The 10,000-nt window shown below is 38.8% G+C and overlaps 1 protein-coding gene across 2 annotated transcripts in view; it reads left to right on the top strand.

Moving 5' to 3' along the window:
• The window catches only part of LOC143282013 (zwei Ig domain protein zig-8-like), a 586,931-nt gene that overhangs the window by 250,121 nt on the left and 326,810 nt on the right, over positions 1–10,000 (top strand). For both annotated transcript variants that reach the window (XM_076587424.1, XM_076587430.1), the window contains exon 5: positions 4,521–4,572. The gene's annotated coding sequence lies outside the window, so the exon portion shown is untranslated. The remainder of the gene's footprint in view (positions 1–4,520; positions 4,573–10,000) is intronic.

Genomic DNA, 10,000 nt, shown 5'->3' on the forward strand with positions numbered 1-10,000 from the left:
TGTTTTTTTGTTGTTGTTTTTTTTGTTTTGTGTTGTGGTTTTTTTGGTGTTTTTTGTGTTTTTTTCCCTCCCCTACAGTAATGTCATATCGAATCTACATCCTTGATGACACGATTCCTAGACCCATGGCTTCACAGAACGCATTTTCTTAGATTTGAGTTCTCCGGGAATGATGTTCTAAAATAGTTAGAGCTCTCTCTCTCTCTCTCTCTCTCTCTCTCTCTCTCTCTCTCTTCTGTTTTATCGTCTGATGATGAACATATCACACAGTCAGAAGCTAAATTTATTACAGAAGCACAAGGAGTAAGGCATAATCACAATGGCCAGAACATACCAGAGTAGATGAGGAGGACATCCATATGTAAAGTTTATTTTCTTATGTTAATTTTGAAAGGTAGATAATTGATATACTGAATTATATCACTGACAGAATGGATGGCTGAGTTTGATTGTATGATTAGGTTTTTATTATTTTTGTTCGGATTGTTTAATGTATTGTGAGAGAGTGATCTTCAGAGATTTTTTGTTTGTTTGTTTGTTGATGAAACGCTAATAAGTAAAATGTTGTTTTGCACTTAAGGGGATACAGGAATTAACCCTCGTCACCCCCTTGTCAATAGATCCTAACATATAATGACAATAAAATGTCAAAGCGTCAAACCCTCTCTCTGTCTGTCTCTCTCTTTCTCTCATTGTGTACATGGTTAATTTTATATATAGATATAAATATAAACATATCATATGGATATATATATATATATATATATATATATATATATATATATCTGTCTGTTACGGCTTTGTAAGGTTTGTAACATGTCTGTGATTGGGGATGAGTTTCATTTTATAAGGGAATATCCCAATTATGATCAGTTACGAAATAGATATGTTCTTAAAAATATTTGTCTCCAAAATCGGTTTTTGATTTTTGTAATATGCTCAAAGAAGGCAAAAAAGTAACTTTAGCTGTAAGTAAGATGATTAGATTTGCAAAATGTTGCCCAGCTACACGTTTGGAGTTGAAAGACATTTGTGTTTTCTCAACTTTTATGTGACATTGTTGTGTATTTGGAAATGTTTGTTCTCGGCATGAAAATATTATTTTGCAGTAATCATCCATACTCCAACAGGAGTGAAAGGATAATTAAAACTTGAAACGTGTGTGTGTGGTGTGTGTGTGTGTGTGTGTGTGTAAGCGCACTATTACCAATGAATCATTATTTCTACACGTTTTATTTTTTTTCATACCTCAATTTATCAATGTGCAGAAGCGTTAATCACCATAGGTGTCAGTTGTTTATTGTTTTTCATGTTCGTCAGCATCTGGTTTTATTTCTTGCCTTCATGAAAATAACTTTTGTTTTACTTTTCATGATTTATAAATCGCCTTTGTGGCTTACTGATTTATATGGGTAATAGAAATACGATTGTGCAGAATTTGCATTGAATGATAATCAGAACCCACCACCCGTATAAAGGAAATGTATTGAAAAAACAATAACAACAACAACAACAAAACTGAAGAAAACGTTACAATTTTAATTTTCCTACCCTGACTGCCACAAAATGTCAAGGTGAATATCAGTCATTCTCATGTCTTTTCTTAACGCAATTTGTTAAGCCGCTCACAGCACACACAATATAAAACATGCTTAACTAAGTGCCAAATCCATTTTCTGCCACGCTTCCAAGAACGTTACCCACAAAACTGGAAAAAAAAAGTACGCTTTTTGTCACAATCACACACAGCACAGACACCACCACCCCTACACACACACACACACACACACGCACAGACACACAGACACAGACACGCACACACACACGCACACACACACACACACACACACACACACACACACACTCTGCTATCAACTTCTCTCCCCCTATCTTCTTTCCCTTGCAACTTCCCTCCTCGGCAGCAGTGGTGAAAAGCTGAAGAGCGTCTCACTCAGCGAGATGGATCGGCTTTAAGCAAAACTGTACGATCCGCAGAGAACAAAACGACAGATTTATTATGTGCCTCCGTGGAAGAGAGCGAACAAAACAATATGTCAGTAGAATAAAAAGAATAATAATAAAAAAAACAACCCAATCAAACAAACAAAAACAAAAAACCAACCCATGGATAAATCAAAGTGCAAAAAGAATAGAAAGATCGGAATGTACTCACAAGCGACACACACACACACACACACACACACACACTTCTTTCCTCTCTCCTTTCTATTTTCATTCTTCCTCTTCCGCTACTTTCGTCTCTTTTTTTTGTTTTTTTTTTCTTTTCTGTGTCTCTTGCCTTTACTCTTTCTAAATATATATGTCTCTGTCTTTCTCTGCCTCTCTCTCTGTGTGCCTTTCTCTGTCTCTCTCTGTCTCTGTCTCTGAGCCTCTCTGTCTCTCTGTGTGTGTCTCTCTCTATGCCTCTCTCTCTCTCTCTCTCTCTCTCTCTCTCTCTCTGCCTCTCTCTCGCTCCGTCTCTCTGTCTGTCCCTCTTGCAACATCATTCTCTTGTGCCAGAACTTTTTTTCCTTCTCCTTCTTTCTTCGTCTCTCTCTCTCTCTCTCTCTCTCTCTCCCCCTCCTCAAGTTCTCAAACCTTTCCAAACGGCAAGCAGAGCTATTTTCACTCCCGGCATGCAAATCGCGGGATTTTGTCGCAGGGCAATTGACGTCACCTCCGAGTGGCCACCCCCACACCCCCCTTCCCTCCCTCCCTCCCATCCCACTTCAGCTTTTGATCACTGTTGAGCAGGGGCGAGAGGGAAATAAGGCCAAGGGGAAGGATTAAGGGTGGAGTAAAGGGAAAAAAAGAAGAAGAAAGAAATGGAGAAGGACGGGAGTGGAATCACAGAGAGAAAGAGAGAGGGAGGGAGGGAGGAACATAGAGATAGGGGTGGTGGTGATGGTAAGGTTTTTGGGTGTTTTTTTAATAATTTTTTTTTATTAATGTGCTCACCCGTATTGATTTTAAAGGAAGGAAAAAAAAAGAGAAATAATAGGTAATGAATGCATGAACGAACAGACATATAGACTTGTGAATGAATTAATGAATAATAAACAGACATGGAAACAAAAACACAAGCAAGCATTAAAACAAACAAAAGAAGAAGAAGAAGAAGAAGAAGAAGAAGAAGAAGAAGAAGAAGAAGAAGAAGAACAACAACAACAACAACAACAACAACAACAACAACAACAACAACAAATAATAATAATAATAATAATCAGTAAATAACAATATGAAATAAATAAATAGATGAAGAAATAAATGAATAAAATATAATCGAATAAAAAATTAAATTAAAAAAAACAAACACATCCAAGCAGTAAATCAAACAGGACATCAACCGTTTTCTATTCGAATGTGAGATGAAAAGGATGTTGAATATAAGTAATATGAATGATACAGACATCACGTTTGTATGTGTACACACACACACACACACACACACACACACACACACACACACACACACAGAGGGGATTTTCACTTTGCTGTGTCATTTGTCTTTCCATGAATGTGTGGGTGCAATCTTCTGGTGTGTTGATTCAGCATAACATGTGCCTGGTGTATTATTAATATTATTATCATTAGTAGTAGTAGTAGTAGTAGTAGTAGTAGTAGTAATATCATTAGTATTATTAGTATTAGTATTGCTGTTGTTGTTATATAACTGCCTTGTTCGAGGGAGTGGGAAAGACGCTCTCCACTATAGTTGGGACAGCAGTCCCCTCCTCTGCTGCTCTGATGGTCATAGTTGGGCACGACTGACAATCATACCTTACAGACATTATTATCATTATTATTATCACCATCATCATCATTATCATTATTATTATTATTATTATTATTGGAAACAAAAATCCACACAACGTTTCAGGCTGTAGGTCTTATGCTCGGGGACTTTGTTACAAGGATTTTTGTTTGTTTGTTTAGTTGGATTTTTATTGTTGTTTTTTCTTTATTTTCCAAGTAAAGAGATGTAAAACATGAAAAGAGATGTAAAACGTTCAACGCCTATCATAAAAAGTTAATCTTGTTTCACAAACCATAGTCCTTGTAATAAAAGTTCCCTATTTGTATTTTTTTATGTAGATCAGCAGTCATCTTCAATTTATATCATCGCACGATAACTATTGTAATTATAATACTAAAAAAAAATTCCACTTGACTTTTCATCATCATAACACCGGAATTAGGCAATAAATCAATATTCTGTAAAGTATAGAAAAGAGGTAACGTCTAGAACTGGTAGATTCAATTTGAATTGTATTAAACGGGCTATCGTTTTCAGATTAAAGAAAAAAATACTGGAGTTGATAACAATCTTAAAAAAAAAAAAAAAAAAAAAAAAAAGGCAAAAGGGTAAAATAGATGAGATATATAAGTAGATAAATACATGAATAAATAGATAAATCATAAGTTAATGAATCAATCAACCAAGCGATCAACTGGCTAATAAATCGACTGATCGGTTGATCGATCAGTTAATGAATGAAATCACCACACTGTGTGTGCAGATTTCGTGGACAACGCACTTGTGGAGAAGTTACAGTAGCCGATGTAATCAAGGTATGTTGCTTCGAATTTCCTTCTTTGTTGGTCAGTCTATCCAAGTTCAGGAAGTGTGTATGTGTGTGTGTGTGTGTGTGTGTGTATGTGTGAGCCTCTGTGTGTGTGGGTGCTTGCGTGTGTGTGCGTGCGTGCGTGGGTGTGTGTGTGGGTGGGTGGGTTGGGGGGGGGGGGGGGGCGGTGCGTGCGTGTTGGTGTATTTGTGCATGCGTTCGTGGGTTCGTTGCGTGCGTGTTGCAACATCAAGCTTTCCTTTACTGTGCGGAGAAGTGTCTTCTCTATACTTTATCTGAGCATCAATTGTTGTGTGGCGTTCTGCATTGTAAGAGGATACAGCTGCATTAATTCTTCTAAGGTATGGAAATGGACATAACCCGAATAAACGCGTGAACCGAAACACAATCCATAGAGAATAGGAATGGATTTAAAAAAAGAAAAAAAGAAGATAAAATCGTGATAGTTGGCCTGAGTCACTGAGGAAGATCACAAAACTGGAAAAAAAAGAGCACAATCAATTTTCTTCTCTGTCTGTCTCTCTGTCTGTCTGTCTGTCTGTCTGACTCTCTGTCTCTCTTTCTGTCTCAAGTTCTCATTCTCTGCCCCCTCTCTTTCTATCTATCTCCCTCTATCACTCTTTCTTACTCTCTCTCTCTCTCACCTTTTTAATCTCCCTATGTTTTTCTCTCTCTCACTCTCTCTCTCTAATCTCTCTATCACTCTCTTTGACATTTCTCTCTCTGTCTCTCTCTCTCTCTCTCTCTCTCTCACTCTGTTCACCCCACCACCCCCTTTCTCTCTCTCTCTCTCTTTCTAAAACAATAATGCAAAGTTGAAAAAGGGCTTACTCAACAAGATAGATTTGCTGGCAAGAAAAGTTCGCGACCACCACAGAAAAAGCCCCAAAACAATTGATTTTCGTGTCTACGAGAAAGAGAATGGATATACAGAAAGCCAAGAACAAAACAGAAAAAAAGAAAAAACAACAACAACAAAACAAAAACAAAACCAAAACACCACAAAAAAACAACAACAACAAAAAACCACACAAAAAACAAAAAAAAACAAAAAAAAAAACCCACAAAAAACAAAGCAAACAATAAAACGAAACAACAAATAATACGAAAACAAAATAAAAATGATAAATCATAGAGGGAAAGAAATACAGTCACACAAACGGACACAATTAAGTTTTCAGGTACGCACACAAGACACAAGAACACACACACACACACACACACACACACACACACACACACACACACACACATGTATGTGTACACTGCTCCCCACATAAGCATTGATGGCCATCCCCTTAACACGGTCGAGCAATTCACCTACCTGGGCAGCGTCATATCGAACGACACTACAGTGACCAAAGATGTGGACAACCGCCTCTCGAAGGCAAGCAGTGCATTTGGCTGCCTCCAGAAAAGAGTATGGAAAAACCACTCCTTGCGTCTCCCCACAAAGATGCAAGTCTACCGAGCTGCTGTACTGTCAACACTGCTATATGGATCAGAGGCATGGGTGATGTACCGGAAACAAAGCGGCTGGAGCAGTTCCATCAGAGATGCCTTCGGTCTATCATGGGCATCAAATGGAAGGACTACATAACGAACATAGAAGTCCTAGAAAGAGCTCAACTGCAAAGCATCGAGTCAATGCTCATGCTAAAACAACTTCGCTGGGCAGGACACATCACCCGGATGCCTGACACTCGCATGCCGAAAGCATTATTCTACGGGGAGTTGGTCCAAGGCAAACGCAATACAGGCGCACTACAGAAAAGATTCAAGGACCAACTGAAGAAGCAACTATACCAAGCGGACATCAAACCCAAGACAATGAAGCAGTCAGCATCAGATAGAGGTAGGTGGAGATCTTCAACGCTCAGGGGAACCCAACACTTTGAGGAAACCAGACGACTGAACATCCAGGAGAAAAGAAGGAGAAGGAAAGACCCAGGTCCGCAGCCCAGCAACGCAGGCCAGATCTACACTTGCCCACAATGCCACAGACACTGCAGATCACGGATTGGAATAATTAGTCATCAAAAGGCATGCCTCCCATCCCTGGCGGGAACTTTCCACTGATCTTCGCAAGCGAAGAACCAGCCATCGACATATAAATGTATATATATATATATATATATATATATATATATGCTTGGTTGTGTTTTTTTCATTTTCATTTTTAACACATAGACAATTGACATAAATATGTATATAAGAAAGGGGGAAAAGACAAACCGGACGAAAGCACGATGAAAGCAAACGAAAGACTAAAACAAGAAAGGCAGGACATCAATACCCACATGTGATACACTTCAAGAAAAAAATAGAAAATAAAATAAATAAAAACGTATAGAAAAATTAGTTGGTTGAAATGTGTTCTATGTTCGTTATCATAATCATATAAAGCTTCGCGTTTAAGAAAAAAAAAAGAAAGAAAAAGAGGCTTCAAAGCAGACTTGAACCATGTTTTTTTGGGTCGAGAATGAATTACGTGTCTATGACACCAGGCTAACGCGGATTCAACTGTAACGTTTGAAAATTATTATTTGAGCATGTTCTTTTAGCGGAACAGACAGATAACGGTAATCGAAATGTTAACGCCGTTTAAATCGTGTTATTTGGGTATATCTGGGGTATTTAAGAATTCATTTCAAGTCCGAGATATAGGAGATGTTCCCATCGCCTGAAAAATATGTTTCCGTATTTTGGTTGATGTTTTTGTTGTTGCTTTTTTTTTCTTTTTCTTGTTTTTTTTTTTTTTTAATAGATCTGCAGATCCGTGTTCAACTACTCTTCACGCTCACTCAGTAACTACGACACGATCCATTCAATTCCTCTTTTTCTGTTCATTCTAATTAATCCACTATCCACTTTAAAACATTCATATGCAGTAATCACGTCAATGATTATTTAAGAAATTCTTTTAATTTGGCGGTAAAAGAGACGTTGCCATCGCGTCAGACTTTGCAACATGTTTTGTCAAGATCAAGACCAGTCTAGATAATGCTGACTTTAACTCAGTGAAACGGTTGATTAAAATGTTCTTTTATGTTCATTCTAATTAATTCAATGTCCACTTTACAATATTAATATGCAGTAAACACATCAGTAATGTAGTTTGTGTCACTGTATGTGTTCTGTCCAGAATTGGTATTTCTTTCCTTTTAATTGCGAGCAAGAAAAACGAGGTCATTGTCTTCATTCGGTCAGCTGCAAAGGGGTAACAGTGTTTCCGGAATCCGGATCGAGCATCAACAAAAAAAACCGTTAACGATTCGGAAATACGGTAAAATTCGGAACACGTACAACCTAGTACTGGTATGACTGTGAAGATATTTTTCCTACTGGTATTGGCAGACGAAGTATTTCCAGAGAAAATGGCATTGTTAAAGTTTACCATGGACACACACACACACACACACACACACACACACACACACACACACACACACACACACACACACACTCAAAAACCGGGTTATAACATACGCTCACTTTGTTTACACAAGTGAGTCAATAAAACATAATGGCATATGTGTATAGCATTCTAAGCGAAACAACAGTGAATATGTGTATATATCATGTTGATAAGTTATCAAATGCAAGAAAAGATATCCATACTACCCAATATGCATTATTTGTATGTATTTTAACGTGACAAGGCTGTATATCATTATATATATATGTGTGTGTGTGTGTGTGTGTGTGTGTGGTGTGTGTGTGTGTGTGTGTGTGCTCTTTTGTGACTGTTTCTTCGATATCTGGACGAAAATGGTATGTATTCGTAGATGCAGATCTACATGACAATGTTCCTGCTTGAGGTATGAAATGTTATGAAAATACGTTGTCATTCTGTACCGTCATGTTGATGTTTCATACCGCCAGGGGAAATACTGAAAAAAAAACCCAACACAACAAGCAACAAAACAAGAACAACAACAGTTACAAACAAACAAAATGAAAACAACGAAGAATAGATGTGGTTGAATCTCTCTGTGTGTGTGTCTGTGTCTCTCTCTGTCTGTGTCTGTCTGTCTCTTTCTCTCTCTCTCTCTCTCTCTCTCTCTTTCATCTAAATACACCAGTCCCGGCAATGTTCACGAAAGCAATGGTTGTAGACTCCCCAAGGAATGAAAGGACGGCCAGATTGTGACAAAGACCCCCACGAGTATCCGTGCTGTGCACAAAATGCACAAGACCAATACTCTTCGCTTGGACATCATCCCACGGGACACTGTGTCTGGACAGCAGTCTCCTAAGACACAGATATTTGACTCTGTTTTCCTCCTTAAAACGTGCGCAGAATCCAACCGCTTAAGATAAGAAAGTTCCCCCCCGAAAAAAAACCCCAAAAAAAAAAAAAAAAAACCCAAAAAACAAAACTAGGACTTCGGTAGATAAATGTGAATGTCGGTAGATGTGTCGACTGTATTGTTGTTTCTAATGTTACGTTTTCGCTGGGTGCCGACACACACACAGGGATGCAGAATGTGGACATTAAAAGAGCAGAATGATGTCTTCAGTAGCAGTGGTAGAACCAAAGCGCAGCCATTATGTGCATGGAATAGTTGTGCTGGAATTCTTAAGACTAGCTGGTTGTGGCATCTGCTTATTCTCTGGCAGAACAAGCTCTAGACATGGGCCTCCATCCATTGACTACGTCTCAAACCTACCAATGGTAGGTTCCAGCTGGAGTTTTAGGAGGCTTGAGACAGAGAGGGTAGGGACAGTGGCAGAGACAGGTCGATAGTTTAGTGGCCAGTGTCTGGTTGCAGGGGATGAGGAGGTTTGTTTTAGAGCTGGTTGATGGTCTGTTTCTGTGGGTTTTTAGAACTTTGGCTTCTTTTGAATTGTAGCGAAGTGTGTTCATTATCAGTATGTGTTTTTTCTGTCTGTTTCTTGATGTCTCTTCTTTTGTTCTCCTGATCTGTCTGTCTGTCTCTCTGTCTGACTCTCCTCTCACTCTCTCTTCGCCTGTCTGTCTGTGTGTCTTTCTCCCTCTGTCTTTCACACACACACACACACACACACACACACACACACACACACACACACACACACACACACACACACACACATACACACACGCTCATTTACACACTAGTCTTGGCAACTTTCGCGAAACCAATGGTCGTAGACTCCCCAGGGGCTGGCATGATGTGCTAAAGGATCTGTAACAACGGTCCTCTGAGAAGTCCTGTTGTGCACAAAATGCAACATCCAAAACGCTTGGATGTCATAGCATAGGGCACAGTGACTTTAAACAGCACTCTCTGTAGACACCGATATTGGTGGTGTTGTCGTCTACAGAAAGTGTGCAGAGTCCAGTTTCTGAAGACAAGCAAGATCTCAAAACAAGGAGATTTGGCGCCAGATGAGAATCCGTGTGCAGGTTTGTCGAGCATTGATATGTG

Source organism: Babylonia areolata, chromosome 5 (assembly GCF_041734735.1).
Source record: "Babylonia areolata isolate BAREFJ2019XMU chromosome 5, ASM4173473v1, whole genome shotgun sequence".
In the NCBI taxonomy this organism is placed as follows: domain Eukaryota; kingdom Metazoa; phylum Mollusca; class Gastropoda; order Neogastropoda; family Buccinidae; genus Babylonia; species Babylonia areolata.